This window comes from Hesperophylax consimilis, chromosome 15, assembly GCF_061612785.1.
Source record: "Hesperophylax consimilis isolate HC1 chromosome 15, BYU_Hcon_1.0, whole genome shotgun sequence".
Taxonomy (NCBI): domain Eukaryota; kingdom Metazoa; phylum Arthropoda; class Insecta; order Trichoptera; family Limnephilidae; genus Hesperophylax; species Hesperophylax consimilis.
Window position 1 is genome coordinate 28,769,896 of NC_142850.1, and position 20,546 is coordinate 28,790,441.

The 20,546-nt window shown below is 31.8% G+C and overlaps 1 protein-coding gene across 2 annotated transcripts in view; it reads left to right on the forward strand.

Annotated features, from left to right (window-relative positions):
• The first annotated feature begins 925 nt into the window (after nucleotides 1-925).
• cv-c (RhoGTPase activating protein) overlaps nucleotides 926-20,546 on the forward strand; it is a 605,856-nt gene continuing 586,235 nt past the window's right edge. The window contains exons 1-2 of one of the 2 annotated variants that reach the window (XM_089640431.1): nucleotides 926-1,179; nucleotides 1,566-1,719. The gene's annotated coding sequence lies outside the window, so the exon portion shown is untranslated. Of the gene's footprint in view, nucleotides 1,720-20,546 lie in introns of both variants that reach the window. The other variant, XM_089640430.1, reaches the window with a different exon arrangement.

A 20,546-nucleotide genomic window follows, 5' to 3' on the forward strand; every position in this document is an offset into this window, starting at 1 on the left:
TATGACCATTTTTTAGTTTTTTTTTTTACTTCAAAGTTTCGTAAAATTTTGCCCTCCAGTTTTGTTCAGTAAGTTCCTTGAGACCAGATTTTTTACATTGTAGGTGTGCACGGTGTCCGGAAATTCATAGACAAGCAAAAAAACTTGTGAATATACATCATATAGAGAACCCCAAAAAACATTTTTCATTCTGTGCATTTCATTTTTTTTTTAAATTTTTCTGCAATGAAGGTTAATTTTTTCTGGAGCCGGATTTGTGCTTCTACATATTTTTTTTTCAAAAAGACATCAACCCCTGGCGATCGATTTTTTCAAATATGACTTAATGTATTCCGTTTCCGGACACCGCATATTTTCACCGGGTTCTAATAAGAGAGCTATTTTGAGTGGTCAGGAAAACTTTACTTGAAAAAGTTTTAGCTGTGTTTAGTGACTAGACCTTAATTGTCAGGCACTTCTCAATTTTCCTCTAATCTGTTTTCTTTCACTTTTATCTTCCGCCAGCCTCACAAGATCCTAAACAATGGGAATGTCGTAGTACACTGACTCCAGGCAGTAACACGCTTTAAAAATAAAATAAAAGTTTATCGCACCTGCTGGATTCTTTTGGAAATTTACTTCAATAAATTATACAAACAATAACACTTAGGCACAAAATTTTTTTTATTAAAAATGACTCTTCAAGTTTTTTTTCATATACGCCACCTATTTTCAACACTATTCATGGCATGGATAAAATATATAAATACGGTGATATCGAATTCTTAGTTTTTTTTCATTAATTATAATACACATATAACACAATGTTTCATTACTGCATCTGCAACTTCATCTTTCCGCCCCCCACCGATGCGTGCCGGCCCGCAGCGATAGTGATTCTAATGCTACAACCATTCAGCATTCGTTTCTCAGTCGATCGCGGCCATCCGCGCGGCAGTCGCGTGCGTGCATTGTGTGAACGCGCCCTTACAATATTTTGTTTATAACGAGTGTTGACATCGCGGGATAATCCCCAGTTTTAAAAAATAAAACGCAAAAAGTACCTACTAGATCTTCTAACGGGATTACAAGCTCTTATTTAAAAAATAGAACAACGTGAAAAGTAGCTACCCGAATTAACGCGGTATTGTTGGTTTTTATTAGAAAAAAAACAAAAGTGCGAATAGCTGTCAATTAAACGTTTGTGTTTTCGATTTTGGAAAATAAACTTGTTTTGGTGATTTTATTTTGTGTGCAAGTCGCGTAGTTACTGTACATTTTAAAAATAGTCAAGTTCTGTGAATTATTAGTACATAATATATGTAAGTACGTTTAGTTTGAAAACTTGTTTGACATTGATGACGGGAATATAAAATAAGTTTCGGAACGCGTGAACCGAATTTGAATACATTTCGGATTATTCAATGCGCTGAGAGATTATACAATTAATACGTGTTAAATGGTTTTGTATGGTTATAAAACTGTTGAAGTTAGTTGGTGGTACAATACATTATTTTTATTATAAAATATATATCTTAAAAGTGATTGTAGTTTTTCTGTGAATAATGATACAAAGTTTTTACTAGGTGATGTCATGTGTAAAAACTACCGAGAAAAATAAGTTTTATTGTGTTCAAAGCGGAAAAAAGTAATTTGTCCATTGGAATTACTGTTCATCCACCATTGCCGAGTTGAAATTATTATTCAACTATCATCAGCGAGTTGCATAATTGATTTAAAGTGAGTATTCACCATTCATTCATATTATGTACCAAAATTGTTACGAATTATTATTTGTGATTGAGTACTGAATTTCGTGTTATCAACAATACAACGGGACAGCATTGGTTGTATTTACATATTTGAATTTATAAGCAAGTTCATTGTTTTGCAACGACAATTCATGAATAGTATGTACACAACTTTGTATTGGAATAAATTAATAGTTTTATGCGTGATTGTTATGCTTCCTTCCTAAATCAACAGCGAAATTATTAGAATACCATAAATGTGATTGTGTATTGTTTTAATAGTATCCCTAACTATACAACACATAAACCAAACAATTTGTATAGCTTTAGTACTTACAAATATTAACTACCGAAATTTGCTACTAGAGAATATATTTTTGTATGGACTATTTCAGCCTTACCAATACATATACACATAAATATTTTTTAATGTGTGGGTAGGTACCTACTTACTAAATAATATCTTAACTTTTCCTACGACCCTCCGCACAACATCCCCGAGCCCTAAGGGAAACTGAGTCTAAAGAAGTTTTTCTCAGAAGAGACTGATAAATACTGTTCTCCCAATGGGCTGTACCAATGGCATGTTGGTCCAACATGTTGTAGGAATCTTGAACAATCTATGTTTTTACTGTAAGATTTAATAATTGTCTGTACGTATGTACAGGCAAACCTCATCCATATTCTATGGAGATAATGTAAATTAAAACCACATACCTAACACACTATGTAAATTACCGATATTTGATACCCTTGAGGTAATTTTGCAGAAAAAACGGCGCTATATAAATCATCCAAATATTATTATTGTTTAGTTATTTTGTAAATTGTAATAAAACATGGGCAAGATTCACTATATCGGAGGTTTTTAATATCACGAGAAAAATACCTTCAAGTTGAACATATATTTTAAATTAGATGATTTGTTGGTCAGAATTTTGTTTCGGGAATCCCAGGTTGATGAAGATTTTCAATAAGTACCAACATTAATTCCATCGTTCCTCAGTGTTGTCAACAACTCTTGAATTAATTATCGAAAATTTACGATAATCTTATAATTCTGCATGATGAAACCTGTATTTTCAATCTTTATATACATAAAATTCTGTCTGGGTATGCTTGAGCTAGCAAAGCTTCAAATTAGTCCACCAATATCGATGAAAATGTTATAGTTTGTTCTTATTAGTGCCAGGTGTGTTTAGATAATGGTGGGAATGCTAGAAGAAGTCGGAGACGGCCGAGGAATACTTAACGCAATATATTAACACCGGAATAAGATACGAAAAAGAATTAAATAAAAACACGATGTAACGTACTTTTTTTAACAGTAACATTGTGGTATACAATAAGGAATTGTGGAGTCGGAGTCACCCGAAAAAGACATTAGCAATAACGAATCATTGCGGGGTCCACTAGTTTTTTTATAAATGTTTACCAAATATGGCAAACAACGTTTGTGTGAAAAACCCGTCTTTTAGATTCTAAACCGGATGACATCTGAAAAATTCTTGCTTAGCAATTGCCAATCAGTTGAAAGTCGATAATATCAATATTTTTTATAAATATTCCGATGGTTGTTTTGATTACGAAACCGTTTCCTGTAATTAAAGACACACAAGTTGCATTTATATATTTATAGTAACCGTTTAGCATTCTGTGAATTATTTCTTTCTGCCTAATTATTATCAATTGTTTGAGATGATGAGTGATGGGATTGATTATTTTAATGTTTAATTTGAATATTAATACAAATTCAACACTTGTGTTACTCTTTGAAAATAATCAATATTAAATTCAGCTGCTCAAATATAACAATGTTCTTATGAGGACATTGGTACCAATCGCTTACATACTAAATATTTAATTTATAGAATTAATACGACACCTATATATACATATTATACGCTGCATCCTCTGCGGACGCGAGCCCACACAAAAAACCTGGAACATTTTGTGGTTTGCATTTGGAATTGCGGAAATACGCTTGTTCGTTTTTATGTAAAATATACTACACTAAATACTATACAAAAAATATTCAAGAATTCAGTACCTTCGAGGTTCCTACTTAAAACAAGTAAAAACAACTTATAAGTACATACCTACAGAGATCATAATTCTAACCTATTGTTTTCCGTAAAAGTTTAAATATATATTTTTAAAGTTTAATTATTTTGCTTTTAAAATTAACTTTTAATATATAGTGTATATCTATTATAAAACTGATGTAATAATATTCTATTACCTACGTACTAATATTTGGACTTTACAACATTGATACATAACCCACGAAAAACTTTTAGTGAGTTCATTGAACATTTTGAAACCTTTGTAAGAAATATTGTTTTGTGTTGTCGATAATTTTGTTTTAGGGTACGTATACATTTAAACTTTTTTATTGAAAGGAACGAAGCAACTGCGAGCAGCGTTTCGCGCCATTTGCGGTTGCTTCGTTTCTTTCCCATAAGTTGGGGTTCAGTTCGGCAGTTCGACTCGCAGATGTATACGTAGTATTAGGACCAATAAAATCGTTGCATCTTCCCGTAGAATGGCCATGCACTGTCCTATTAATACCAACACTTTTTAACATAAAGCTGTAAAATAGAGTGATATCTGTGTTTAGAATTGATTGGGCTTATTATTAATTAATTTGAGTTAGTATAAATTGTATTGTTTTCATTGGCTAAAAAAAGATTGGTAGGTATCATAGAAGTTTTTTATCTCGAAGATGATTTCTATTAATATTGCAAAAAATGCTGGTATGATGTTTTTGATACTTGATTCTGTTTACCCATGTTAATATTTCGTTTCAAGCATGAGACACCCTGCTCATTAATTATATGTGTGACCCCGACACGTGAGTTTATATTGAATCCATTCTATTTTACAGTTTTAATTCACCTAGTTGGCTTTACTTAATCGTTTCATCTTTTAGGCGTGTCACTATAACATGCATATCATTTTAACTGCAATTGAAATGTAAAAAGAACGGCACATCAAAGAAACAAACCCAGCAACAATCTTCTTCTATATCTTTGATAGGCATCACGAATGAGGTATTTTTTACAATGTAATTATTTCGTAACTATTATACCCAAAATTACTTTATCATTGTGTTCGTGTGTAAAGCTTGATGCGTTGTAGATTAAGGTTATTATTTTGTATACATATATGTTTTATTATGCTGGATAGAAGCACAACAGCAAAACAATGTAATTTTCTAGCGATTCATGGAACTTGTCTATTAAACTATTAAACATCTTGTCAACATAAATCGATCGAATGTTATACAAGCAATGTTCAATAATAAAACAGTCAAATGAATTTATTTAATTAGTATCTTCACTTTATTAATTTCTTTATGAAGTATGTTCTCTAGTAGTATAACTGAAAGTATTTTGTTACCCCAAAATAGTAAAGATCCAATTGAATATCGGAATATGTTAAGGACACATGTGCTCATAAATAAGCATGCTTGCGAGTCAGTTTATAACTAGCATGCTCTTCAACTATTCACATTTCACACGTGCTATTTAAACGCAGGCCTTCTGACAAAATGGATTTCAAGTACAAGAATTCAAAACAGTGACAGTTCTCTACAATAATCGATACTGGCATGCTCAAAACCAAACCTGTCCGTATATGCTAAGAGTACATACGCCCTTTCCAACAGCTGTTTTTTGCTGCTCTAATAAGCAAGCTTTACTAGCAATGTTTTACACACGCATGCCACTAAGTAGCAATTGCTCATTAATAGCATGCTTTCGTGCTATTAATGAGCATGTCTCTCTGTAACTTAGTGCTGTGAAACTAGGTTAAATTTTCGTTACTAAATGAAGTAGGTACCTTTTTTTTCATATGCAAGTATGAAGAGGACTTGGTGGTTGTTAACTTTCACAATAGAACTTTGTAAATTACAAATTATTATTTTTTTTTCGAAACTAAGAAATAATAAATGCGAATAGTGCAAAGTTTTTGATTTACGATGTGCTATATTAATTTATTTATTTATTATACGCCCATAAGAGCTGTTACAATAATTTGATAATATGAACATAACAATTCAGTGAAACAGTAATCAATATTAAAATTTGCATTTAAAATTATACAAAAGTACTATGCTAAACTTAATTGTTATTATTACTGAAGTATTTTATTATAGCCTTCTTGTAACTATATTCCGTGCAGTTGAACACATCTACAATTTCTGAGAAAACATTGCCAGCTGCATACAATCTAGGTACAAGCGAGTATCTAAATGACTCCGTCCTGATATTTTTATTGCAAACAAAAAGGGTTTTGGATCGACTAGTTCTTAGAGGTAGATGGAAGGTGATTTGACTGAATAAATCAGGGCTGTCTATAATACCATTAAAATTTTTATAAATAATATTGTCACATACAATATGTGAGTTACGTTAAAAATGTAATATTCATCAATTTTTCAAATCGTTTAAAATAAATCTTTCAAATTAGTCCCTTATAACTTTATTTAAAAAAACAGGCATATAATAAATAGCACTCTGTATTCTCTGCAATTTTTCACATGTTAGTTATGGTACCTATAAATTATTTAAAAACTATTGTGGCTGAATTATTGCGGTTTATATAACAGTCGACATATTATAACCAAGATTAGAAGTTAGTGCAAAAATTCTTGGCGGAAAATAAAGTTTTAAATTTATGTGAAGTATTTATACTGTTTATATGCGTGTAGAAACAATACGTGGTTAAAACTGATTATCACGAAATTAAAAGAAACTAAGTAATATATGACACAGATTTTTTTAAAGTAATAAATAATTTGTACTTCTAATCCGTGGTGGCTAGCAATAATGAGCTTTAGACGCACTCCCTAACTTTCTTTCAATCTAAAAATAATAATTACCAACCAATAATAATACAACCAAAATTCAAAGCAAATAACAGTAATAAAATAAATACTATAAAAATATTAAGATAAATTCAACCAGCTCGAATTTTTGTTCTTTGTATCACATGTCATATGTCACGTGGTGCTGGCGGATTCCATATCGCTCATCGAGAAATAATGTCGCCCGGGAACATCAATTTATCTATTCTATTGTATTGAAAATGTTCGAAACATGAGCGGAACTCATCAATGCCCCGGAACTCTCCGTCGAGGCGGAAATACCCGAAGACACAAAACATTTACTTGTCGTGTTGAGATGGCACCACTTTAGTTAGCACCACTTTTAGCTCGCTTACAGATAATTCCAGCAGGTCGGTAGAGGCTTCAAAATTGTTAGTATTCTGTAACTAGCCTAGGGGATAGACTGACAATGTTTTTAGCGCACCACCCATTTTTTTAGGTTGTAGTATGAGTATAAGCCTCCACTGCTTGTAATAAAAATATTTCGTGTGATGATTGCCATAGAGATTTCCAAGTGGAGAAATTTTTCGAAGAGAAAAGAAATGGAAGAACGGAAGAAGGTAGTATGTATCACAAATAAATACTTAGATGTGGTCACTAAACGTACCCAGTTTAAGGAATATTCCCCTCTGAACGACGGGTTTGAAAATTATCGATTGCGTTAGCAGAATCTACTAATAATAATTAAGTGTGTATTATTTATATTCAAGTCTACCATAATCGATCTAGTCGTGATATTTATTGAAAGATTATTTCAAAAATCTAAATGTTCGATTAATATCGAGTTCGAACTGCGCATTATCTTCACTAAACCACAATTTAAATAGACATAAAACACCTTATCAAAGTTCGATAATGAATATTGGTTCGAGACCCAAATGTATTTGTGTTAGTAATTTCTATGATTAGTGCCTCGAGCAAGACCTTGGTTATGGCTAAATGTAGGCAATGTCGGCTATTTGTAAAGAAATTAGGAGCACGGCTCGTCGCGTACGAATTACGAATTATGTTTTTCCGAGAAATGACTTTGTAATGGACATTGCCTATTACTTGACCAACATTAAAATGGATGACTTTGACAGTGATTTGAATTTTGGTTTGTATTCAATTAAACTATAAAATAAGTATTTCGATGATGACATCTATTTTTGACTAAATTGCTGAATTATATTCTTTCTCAGAAATTAAAGAATTAAAAGTAATCGTTAAAATAGGACTACCAATATTTGCTAGATCTGTACCTCTTCTCCGGGCTTTATCGAGCCTTTTTTTAACTCTTGTAGAATATATGGACATGTGGCTTCATACGGTATAATGACACTGTCAATATAATATGTAGTTAAATACTGGGGTCGTAAACTTGTAAATTATTAATACCTGCATGTCATTATGTTATGTCAATTATAAAAGTAACGAACTGATTATTTCATAACTCCAAAGAACATAGAATAAAGGTAATATTTCCAGTACGAAACAGTTTCCTATTTCTAAATTGACTGTCTTAACTATCAATTTTATTATTGACAAATTGCCAACATTACAAGTAACCGTAAGAATAGTACCAAATGTACAACAGATATATGCTAAAAATATACCATTGAAACTATTGAAAAATACTGAATCCTCTACAAACCCGCGTATTCCTCAAATCAATGACATAAATATTCCAGGTCTTAAAACCAAATTGGGAGAAAGAAATTATATCTATTTTGCGACGAAACTCCAAAAAAACGAATAGATAATTTGAATGATTGCAAATCCCGAATAAAAATCTGGCGGAAAGAGATTAATGAAAAAACTCTGAAAAAAACGTTAAAAACGACATAGAAAACTAATAAAACAGAAATGAATAACTTTAGTCCGTCTCAGCACAGGTCACCCTTGTGAGGAGGACTAAGAAATACAATTTACTATACATATATTTGATATCATATTTTTATGTACAATGTTTAAATAATCGCTATAGAAAAATTACGTTTAATATTAAAATCGGGCTTTTCTAAACATACCAAATACCACTAATTAATTACTTTTGCTGTACATTGAGATTTGAGGCTAAGGATGTTTATTTGCCTCATTTAAAAAGGTGTATTAAGAAATAATTAATTATTACTGGTTATGGCTAGTTATGATGTGTTTATACCTACATGCTAATTCGGATATGCTTGATAAGTGCATATTAATTACAAAATGTAATGAATTGGGGAAAAACGTATAAAATCCCTATTCTCCAATTTAATGAATTGTTATGGTTTAGGTATCATCACCCAAGTCAAATTTAATGTTTGATATTCAAAATTAATAGCACTCCACCCAAATATTGTAGGTATCTCAATAATTTTAATGAAGGCACTATCTCATCAGAAAAATACCTCATTAGAGACTTTAATTTTGACATTACGTGGCAATGAAATTGAATAAAGAGACCTACAAGTCTTCATACGTTGTGTAATTATTCTAGGTTGCTTTACTCCCAATAAGTCTGTCCAGATAAGCCCATTCTCGATACTCGTATTCTCGACATTATAGTAGATGCACACTATTAATAAACCAATTTACTGATTACGACGTGATAACCGGTTAGTGCATCTAAAATCGACATATTTCTCGAATGGAATAGACACAGTCCACTGAATGTGAACTTGTGAACAGTAATGGATACTGGATACTAATAGATTGATGGCAGCAACTAAAACTGCAAGGTTATAAATTTAATAATGCGCGCTATAAGGCTGCATGATATACAATATAACACGGTTCATTGTTACAGGTGAAAAGTATTGAAACATAATCCTTATCAGCCCAACTAACAAACCATCAAGTAATTATCCAGTATTGTTGGAAAAAATAGAATGACACACAACTTATGTTAGCATATCGTTGCTGTAATTACTCTTACATACTCTCCTTTAATATCGACCCTATGTGAGGGGTGTTTAAATAAGTTGTTCTTCTTCCGTCCCTTGACCTTCATATAATATAGTGTTCTAAATACCAACCATTTAAACGTCCCTTTTAATCTTTTTTCTCTGTACAAAGTAAACGTGAATTGTGTAATTGACATAACCTCTTCATTTGGAAAATGAAAAGGGCCGCTTATTTTATTTTTACACACAATACACTCACAAAAATATTGCGAGTCTTTGTGTTCTGTTCACAATCAAACTGCTTGCAATGTATTCAAAACGCAACGAGTTTAATAAAATTTTTGGAAGGCATTATCTTGAATTTTATATTCATATTAGTGTATTGACAAAGCTTTATTATAAATCATACGTAAAATAGTTAATTTAACTTGAGGGGTACAGTTTATATCCATTACGTGCCATACTAGAACCTTTCGAATAAATGGATCTTTCTATATAGTAGGACTCAGTAGCAGACCTTGAGGAACACCACAAGTGCATTTTATTACTGAAATAAAACCACTTTAGCTTTTATTGAAGTATTCGAGGTTCGATTACCGAGCTGGCCTATAATAGCCACTCAATGGACTGTTTTTAGCCAACTTTATAACAATCCATTGCAATCATTATTGCTGCTATTTGAAACCACTTTGCATTCCCGGGGATATTTATTGTGATTTTTATGCCGTTTTGTTAAAGTTACACAGAACTTGAAACATTTGCAATGGTCGAATGATTTATTTATTATTACTTTGCAGTTATTATAAAACCTATAACAGTTTGTTAAACTAACGTGGGAAGTTTACGTTATAAGGTTATTAGTTTTAAAGACATCGGTTGGAAGTTATTATTTTTCGTGTATTTATAATATCGTGTAAAGATAATTTGAAACGTATATTAAAGAGTTACGTCTATGATTCAATTATTTTAATTTCATACACTCACTACTTTACGATTTTTGTTAATCCCTAATTTAACAATATTAAATGTATTGTAAACCTACCTTCTACTTCTCCATATTGCTTTCTGGTACTTTTGAATATAGTCGTAATTAAAGTTTTGCTATTTATTGTTGGTGGGTTTTCAAGTCAACTCACAATTTGGGCAATCTCTTTTTTTCGTCCCCGGACAAAAATACAATTGAACCTTGTTTGTATTCCATCTGTCCGTAAGTCGCGCCACATGCTAAGCATGGTTACATTTGTGTGCGGAGATTGTGACAGTAGTGTCGACTACTTTGTCTCGCTTTTATTTTACCCAGTTTTTTTCTGTCTTCTCAGGAGACGTATAGCACCTAATATGAATCTATTTATAATTTTCTATAGCTCTTTGTGTGACTGCATCTTTCATTTATATCATAACGTTAGCCCATGTTTGCGCGTATGCTTTTTAACTTTAAGTCGGGTTCGTCGTTCAATTTACCTGTACCTCTTTATCTAAGACAAGATATGCTGCATTTTAAATACTTCTCTTTGAATCTTAGATGTGGAAAATAACCCACTTCCCGACATCCGATTCGTAGTTCATGATGATACATTATATCAACGTTTCGTGGCACTCATGCACACACAAGCGCATTTTTTCTGCAATTGTATAACATTATATTTAATAAATAATAAATTACAGCTGTTAATACACGAAATGAACGACGGTACTATCCAATTAGAATTTGGCTTAAGTTTTAGCGTTGTTGACTCCAGTACCTGGGGAGGAACGTTCAATCCTCACTTAAACCAAAAAATGTATTTTTGAATACATCGTTTAATAAAACTAGATTTATTATGGTAAAAATATGTTTTTTACGGTTTGATTTTTAGTAATGCGTTCCTGAATTTATTTTAATGCAGTTATACAAAATTTAATATAAAGAAACCGGGTAATAATTAACCTGTATATTTCGATAATATTCGTGTATACAAAATTGTTAGGTACGCATAATATATTTACTCACAATATGTTGGATATATCAGTTTCCATCTGTCAGTTTGTTTCAGATTACGATACTCAAAGATTATGCAAATTGAAACAGTTTTGTTCTAGGCTCAAATTACACTAATAACTTATCTGTCTAGATGAAAAAACATCACATGCTTCTTGACCACAGCCTGCGGGGTGTCAAACCTTTTTTTTCTATTTAAAAAAAATCAATATTCAAACTTCCTTCAGAAGATCCAAGAGATATTGTTTTATCGATATTAAACGCTATTACGTACGTTTGTAATATAATATAATCGCATCTTTTTGGGAATCAGTAACCGATGTTGAAAATCAGTCTGTAGTACGTCTTGTGCACTTATGGATGTCTTCTGAAAAAGTTATAAAGGATTTTTATTTATTTGCTACATTTGACTGTGAATTAACAAACTCAGAGTAAAAATGACCATACAGGAGATGTAATTATATGGACGAGCAAGAAGTGTGTGCCACAGGCACATTTGTTTTTGGACATGGTCTGTGTATAGTTACATCCTCTCTGTCTATGTCTGCACCGTAATGGCGTAATTTTTATTCAGCAGCTATTAAATTTGTTCATTATTATTTTAATTGACATTGTATTACGTGACTGTAAACATGTTCTTTTGGGTATCATAAAGACTCCATTAATGAACAATTTCAAATAAGTGGTCAACCTCTCCATGAAAGTCTACTAGGGTCCAAAACTATATATGGCGGGTGGCATTGTTCTGTTTGTTGTTTTTTTTATAATAATCTAGAGTTTTCATCCAAGATTGATGAAATTTTGCACGCTTGACCTTCAAAAGAAGAGGAAGGATAATGTGTATATGATATTTTGAAAAACCACCTCACTCCATTTACCCACTCCTTAAACTGGAATTTTGTTACTTCTTGATGAAATTATGCACACGTGACGTTTAAAATAAGAGTAAAATTACAGTACACATCTGATTTCAAAAAACTCTGATAATCTCTAGTAATGATTAATTTTAGTCCGTCTGAAATTCTACGCTTACATTTTACAAATTGTATGAAAATAATCTTTACAGAATAATTACTTGACAATATTTGTTACATTTTCCGAGTAAAAGGAACTTTGAATGTTGAACGTAATTCGTAATAATAATTGTTCAGTCATTCATTTTTTAAATTCCGCTCACGAGAAAATGGTTGGTATTCCCTGGACCACAACCTGCTCCACATTCGGGTGATTTGAGATGATGATTCCGATTGTAATTGATGGTTCAGATCAGATAACGTCTTCACCTGACAGACCTGTCAACATTATTGCTTCCTAAATCATACCTGGGAGGTGACAGAACCAACTATTTCATGTAATGATGTTACCATATTCGGATTGAAAGATGGGAACCGAAAATTCAAAAATTCAAACCAGTGCATTTTTAAGAGCATTCATATAAATCAAAAAACTCAATTTTCAATTAAATTTTATGTTGGTTAATACAACGCTTAGGGCTGTGTTAGTGTTTCGTGACGTCGCGCGTCGTGTGCTGGCAAAATCGAATTTAAATTTCTCTAATAAACAGTGTTAATTTGAGCAGTGTTTAATGCACCGAGGTTTCAAAATATTTGCACTTTTCAGAACACCTTCGTAACCTTCACTGGCTCAAGTGCCCTGAAAGAATCCAGTAAAAAATGTGCTGGATGGTGTTTAAATCCAACAATGAACCTCTGTAACACCCTACATATCTGAACTTTGCATCCCGGAAAACACTGGTCTGAGGCTGTCAACTCTTAGATCAGCAACATCAGCAGCTGTAGGCAGACTGATGGAACCTAAACGCAAGCCAAATAATAAGTTTGGTGATCGCGCTTTCGGAGTATCTGGTTCTAAGGCTTGGAATAAACTCCCTCCAGAACTAAGATCCATAACAAATCCAACAGAATTTAGGTCTAAACTAAAAACTTACCTTTGTATTCTGTCATACCCTTAAATTAAATTAAATATACCATTCCTGAGAGAAACTCCAGTTATATCCAATTTTCAAATAATGTCTTAAATTCTGTATCTAAATTTCGCAAATAAACAATTAGTTAATGTTAATTAAGTGTTAATTTCAAGTGACCTACTAGGTAAGTATTGTACTGTATATTATCTGCATATATAATTAATAATAACATAGATCGTTGTAGAAATGTATTATAAATTTGTGCAGCGCACTTGAGGTGATTTTGCACAAAAACGGCGCTATACAAGTCATTCAAATATTGTTATTATTACTAATGGAGGGTAAAATAGCAAATGTAAAATCAATGTCCAGTGTTTATACTATAGTGCCCTCTGGGTGCAAAGTCTTAAACTTAAAAAAAAAATTGTTTATCTGAAATGACTAGCCAGGTAAGTATGTATCTCTTCATATGTTTGTAAACAATTAGTTCGTTTTTCTGAATCTGTTTGTAAATAAAAAAATTAGACAGAGACTAAGAGGAATTCGTAATAAATTGAACAGCGCCCTTGGTGCGATTTTTTACAAAAACGGCGGTATTCAAGTTGTCCAATTATTATTAGCATAAGTTATACATATTAATTTAATTTATAATTTGAATCTAGATGCAAAAACTATTGGTTTCGATACAAACTAATATATTTTTTAAATAGTGGTATGAACCTGTAAACAAAGTTTGTTGTGTCATTTATTTAAATTCATAAGTATTTGTACCTTTATTAGAATTAACACAAATTAATATTAATTTATCTTTTGCCCAATTTTTAGAAAATTGTAAATAATAACTAAAAAAATACTTTTTAAATTGAGTCGATTAATTGGATACTAAATCAATAAACAATGGTAGGTAATAAATATTTAAAAAAATGTGAAAAGGCTTACTCAAATAAATTGATTAAAAACAAACTAATTCGTGTTATTTTTGTAATTTATTCTTCGTACGTCTGAGCAAGAACTTCTACTAAGAACAAATGGCCTTGAACTTTCGTGGCCATTTTTAGCGAAAAATGTGTTGTCAATGAAGCCTTGAGTTGAAATATTGCCATCTGTATCTCAGCACGCTCAAAATTTATTTTAATATTTTTTGCTCTGAAAATATAATAATTACACAGCTGAAACTAATAAATAAAACTGGCAACAAAGAAACTTGGATTTATGTTCACCTTTGGAGCACATTTTTATTTTCTTGACCTGAATAATCTCCGTCGGGTCAAGTTTAAGCTAATATTAGTAACTTACAAATAATTACATTCATCTATGATTCAACTACAATGTTTAATGTATGTATTTGGTCAGTGTAACAAATTTTGTATATTGTCCAATGCTTGTTTTTAATCGGAGCAAAAAGGATCGGTACTCGGATTAGAAAAATCAAATATGTATGAGAATGTGGATACACCCGATTCCCAATGTTAGTGATATAAAACCGGTGACGCGGAAAAAAGCAGCCCCGTTCGAATTCAATCGATATTATAAAATATAAAATATTAAATATGTCAGTTTGATGAATCAATTGCACCGAATAACGCTATAGGACGGGATAATTATGTGAGACCTGGTTGTAATACACAGAGTAATTAATAACTTAATTGACGGCCCTGCCATCGTCACCACTATAAAATTCCACGTACAGATTAGAATACAAAATATAACATTGTTCTGTAATACATACACAACCAACTATCAGACACACTCACTCACCAATAGGATGCATGATCTAGGAAATTTGGGGAGACTATTGTTGTATTTAATGACACCATTTATAGAATTAAGCGTAATCTATTTCAGCACTTTGTTGAATCCTACAAATTATAGTGGCGTTGTTAAAGTAGTTTTTATGATTTATCTTGTATGTTATATTGTTTTAGTTTCAATTTTATTTTATGTTACTGTTACGTTCTCCTAATATTGTTTCATATTTAGTTTGTATTTTTTATAATTTTCACTTTATTCTCTATTCTGTACCTACTTTATAATGGTTTACATCTATGTGCTGTTATTATTTCCTATATAATACAGATAATCTCCTACATGGCATCATGTATTACTTTTATGTAAAAGCCTTTTTAGATGTACAAATAAATAAAATAAAATGAAAAATTCACACCAGTTTATCTCCGTGGTGACAAATTAATCCAAAACCTTTTGATTCAAATTCAAAGAGGTGGCTGACTCCGCTTGAAAAAATAATTGGAAAAAAATCAATCCCAAAGCTTAAGGGACCTACCGACACAGATCATTTCACTCACTAAGCTCTTATTTAAAAAGGGTCAGTATCTGCTGATGGATTCGATGATTCGAATGATTCGAAGGTTCAATTATTCGACGATTCGATGATTTGAATAAACTAAATATATGATTCATGTTTTGATGATTTTAATGATTCGATGATTCAATGATTCCATGATTTGATGATTTAAATGATTCCGTGATTCGATGATTCCATGATTCGGTGAATGGAATGATTCGATGTTTCAATGATTCGATGTTTTCATGATTTGTATGATTCGATCTCGTTCCATCAGACTACCAGCCAACTATCCACCAAAAAATGTCATTTAAGATATATTATACAAAAAGATTCATGTACTTTTTGTTTTGTTAGGCTTTAGAGATACCAAAGGCTTCTCCACAAATAAAAGTCCCTTAAAATCACTAAAAAACATTACAATGCCAATGGTAACACGAGTAACCGCGGCAGGAATCGATTTACAGATAGTGTTACCGCGTGTATAAAAACGTCTCCACGCATCGATAATGCTATCAGTTTGCATATTTAATAGAGGCCATGCAATATACGAGGGTGTAATGTACACCAGGTTCAAGACGATAAAATACACGCCAATTCATTCTGTAAAGTTTTGTAAAGACGCGGCCTTGTAGAGACGCGTGCCACGACATCAAACGCATAATATTTGGCATTTATGTGGTTGCAATTTCATCTGCGGCACTCTGTTGAGCGCGTTACCTTTGTTGAATGTAATATACCCAAAACCCCTCTCTTCAGAAAATCATGTACACAACTTTACAAAATAATAAAACTTATTTCAAGGATCGTCCATGGTACCTTTCTACTTTATAATTAATTATATTTCCGTTAGTGCTGTACCAACCTCGATAGATAGAAATATTTCAAGAAAACAGCACATATCAATACATTTTTTATATTTGCAATGAAATAATATGCTGAACACATAGGTTAATAGTTTTTTATTTGCCTACTGGGGGATTTGAACCCATGGTGTCTGGTCTGAGCCTACTTTTATTAAAAATGAATGATGCATTCCGGATGCATATTTATTTTCTAACTAACTCACACCTTTCTTTGGGTTAATGATTAATGTTCTTGGCGATAAAATCATTCAATTTTTGCCTTTAGTATAAACATATATTGCACATATTATCACACATTATATTTTGTTTCCATGTAAATAGATTGTACGTTAAAATACGCAAAGAAAAATACCTAATCTATTGAAGACAGGTATTCTTGTTTACTGTAAAGGGGCAAGCTTCTTTTTTATTATTGTTCGAAAAATTTGCTATCGTCGGGTAACCCCATCTTGCTATAGATAACATGCACGGAATAAAACTTATGTGTGTTCATACAAATGCTGATATTGATATACTGATATTGTCGGATTCCATCATGATACTTATTAGGAAAAGAATACGTGTTCTTGATAAATTCTGAATGACTAATATAAAAAAAATGGCATGCTATCACTTTTTTAACTGTACGATTTTTCTCCGTATACTGATATAAAATATTGCTAATTTAACAATATCTTTAAATTATTTGTAATCGGGTTGAAAACGGGATTGCAGGCCCTTAACGAATGAATTGATAGGTTTCCTGTTATCATTTTAGTATAAAAGATGAATATATTATATATCCGAAAAGTGTTCATAGAAAACCTTAATTTATATCATTTCGTCATTATATATTATAAAGGCATGCAGGCGCTTGAACACGCGTTCCGATGTATTACGAATTCACTAAAAGTTTAATAGGAAACGGTCTGAAATCACATTTTTAACCGAATTACGAATAATTGGAAGAGATTTTTAATTAAATAAGCAATACCCATTTTTCTTCATGTGGAAAGTCAATCGGTTAATTAATTGAATAATTGAATCAGAAACAAAGATCTTCGACAATTTAGAATATAATGATTACGTTATACTGTCAGTATTTTTGAAATAGATCCTTAGAGGATTACTTAAAAATATGTTTGCTGCACAAATTTTGGAAATCATTTTGCCTTTCAGCACGAGATTCGAATCATATACCGCCAATCGAAACCTGCGACTAAAAAAAGCTTTAAAACATTATCACAGCTACCTGTTATTTTATCTGTTAGAATAACTTATTGGCGTGCTTTACCTCGGTGTCTCGTGTCATACTAATGATGGTATCCAGTTTCACTATAAAGTTACCTCAGTCTATAACTCTGAAGACATCAAAGCCGTTTACGTCCAATATGCCCATGAAACATCTGTTAGGCAGGTGAATCAGATTGTGGTATCGGTTACACCTTGCGCCTACCTCCACCTCCACCTTCTACTCGATGTTTAAAATATCGTAAATGCAGCTTTGATGTAAAAGAGAAGACGAATCGGTAAAATATTGCAGGTATGTATAAATTATCAGGAACTGCAAGGAAGTAAAATATTTGGCCTTACATTCGTACTTCTTTCATACATTCTTCTGATTTTTTAAGGAATCTGATATGAGGTGTGCGTACACAGATACGATTTTTTTTTTTTTTTTTTTTTACTTATTTATTTATTAAAATACCCCAAGCTAGGCAACTGCCCTTTGTATTATAGTGGTAAGAACAATGTGGTAACAATAATACGATTAATAATAACGATTTGCATATATGTTGTAAATAAAAATAATTGTTCCATTATTTAGGTTGTGTTTTGTGCTTGTATTTCTGTTTCAATCCATTATATAACTTGGTTGTAGCCAGTCAATTAATCCTGCTGTATTTGCTTGGTTCGGTTAGATTAGGTTACAGACGAAGTATGCATCGATGACAGTCGTTATTTTAATTTCATTTTCGGACAATTTTTTATCAAGTAATCGAAAATTTGTTCGACAAAATAGATTGTCTATTATTTCACACATACCTAAATAAATCTGAACTGAAAAAACTCCCTTCGTTAATGAGTCTTTAATATTACCTAACATTAAAGCCGCGTACAGATATTCGCAACACAACATGCAATGCAACAAATTGATTAACAGAGTTCATCACTGTGCGCACGAACTGTGATTCGAAAGGGCTGTGTTGCGAATCTCCAACGTAAACTATCGTAACCCACAAAATGGTCATTTTTAATTTTTCATGCATTTAGTTTGGATATAATACAATTTTTATATGGGAGTTAACAAAAAAAATACATCAACAGGTTTTTTTTACGATGTCATTTATCGTAAGTCAATAATCCTACATTATTTTACAGCGTACACTATCTTATGAAATTTTACAATAGTTTAGAGGAAATATTTTTGTATACAGGTAAATAATATATTATGTTCCAACGTTCATGGAAAATTACGTAAATTTTCGAGGATTCAGTATTTAGTATGCTTACAGATTCATGGCGGGCAGCGGTCTTAAAAATAAACAAATCTTCAAAATAGTTAATATAAAATTGTAGGTATATTTGGATTTTGCACATGTCGTAACCTTGAATTATAATCTATTACATCCGGCAGTGGTGTACTGTTGGATTAAAATAATATTTTGCAAAATAAAACGTACACATTACGTTCGTGAGATTTTGTAAAAGTGTATTCTAAATTTCGGAGGTTTTTGTTGGATTTTGATGGAATTCAATTAGAATAGAAATTTCGTTGAACAGACAGATGTTGAATTCGATACACACCATGACATCTTAAGTTTTTTGTTGGTTTATTTTTACAGCTGGCAGAGACGAATTGGAACTCTAAAAATTAACACTATCTTTCTTATGGAGTTGGATGATGTTGTCTAATTTTTTGTTGTTGTATTTCTGCACAAAAGTCTCACTGCATACAAAATATGATAACCTGGTCACCTGGCTACTTATAAATTGTTAGCAAAAGTACATAAACCATTAAGTTTCACTTCATTATTTCTTAAAAGTGGTATTAATTTTGAGGACACCATTTTTGTGATATAAAAAAAATAAATTATGTGAATACCGCATAGAAGTCCCAACTGCTCCCAACCGTCTGGACCAGCAATACTGTGGCATCCCCAATTGGGGTATGTTGTGAGGCCTCAGATAGTGAGGTGGGAAAGGAGACGTGGAAGAGGATTGTGTGGGTTTACCTGGTTATTCAGAGCTTATCACCAAACACGGCTAAAGCCATTTCAGTCAAATTGTCAATTCTGAATGATTATCTTACACCAGGGCGATACTGAGAGTAACTTCCACCCTGGAAAGTACCGCAAATATTCCATGTATTTTTAATGAATAAATTGTGAAACAACACAAATTTGTAAAATAAAATTTACTTGCGCACGCCGGAAATTAAACCCGTGACCTTCGAATTGCTAGTCGATAGCCTTAATCTTGAGGCCGTCAAATACCACAGAGGCCGTCAAATACCAATATCATCCATTTTGTGCTTTCTTCTGGTAAACATAAACTTTTTTTAAGCTGTTAAATGATTTTAAATATTGTTAAGATTGCAGGCCGTTTCCTGAGCAACAATTTCCTAATTAGCAATACTAATTTTTCAAAATTTACTGATATGAAATATTACTAATTTATTAAAAATCTCTTATTATCATTCGTATTCCTGTTACAAACAGGACACCAGAGTTTTAACGAATAAATTGACAGATTTCCAAATAAACTAAACTAAGACGATGTTAAAACACGTGTTCATAAAAATTCAAATATTTTCGCTTTTCGTCATTCTATTATAACGCGATAAAAGCAATCTAATGAACATGGGTACCGATCTATTATGAAAGTACTAATAATTTATCAAGAAATGGACTGCTATCATATTTTAAACAGGATTTTAATAATTTTTCTTCGTGAAGGTAATTTTATGAAGATTTTGATAGAAGTTACTAGATCACTAGTC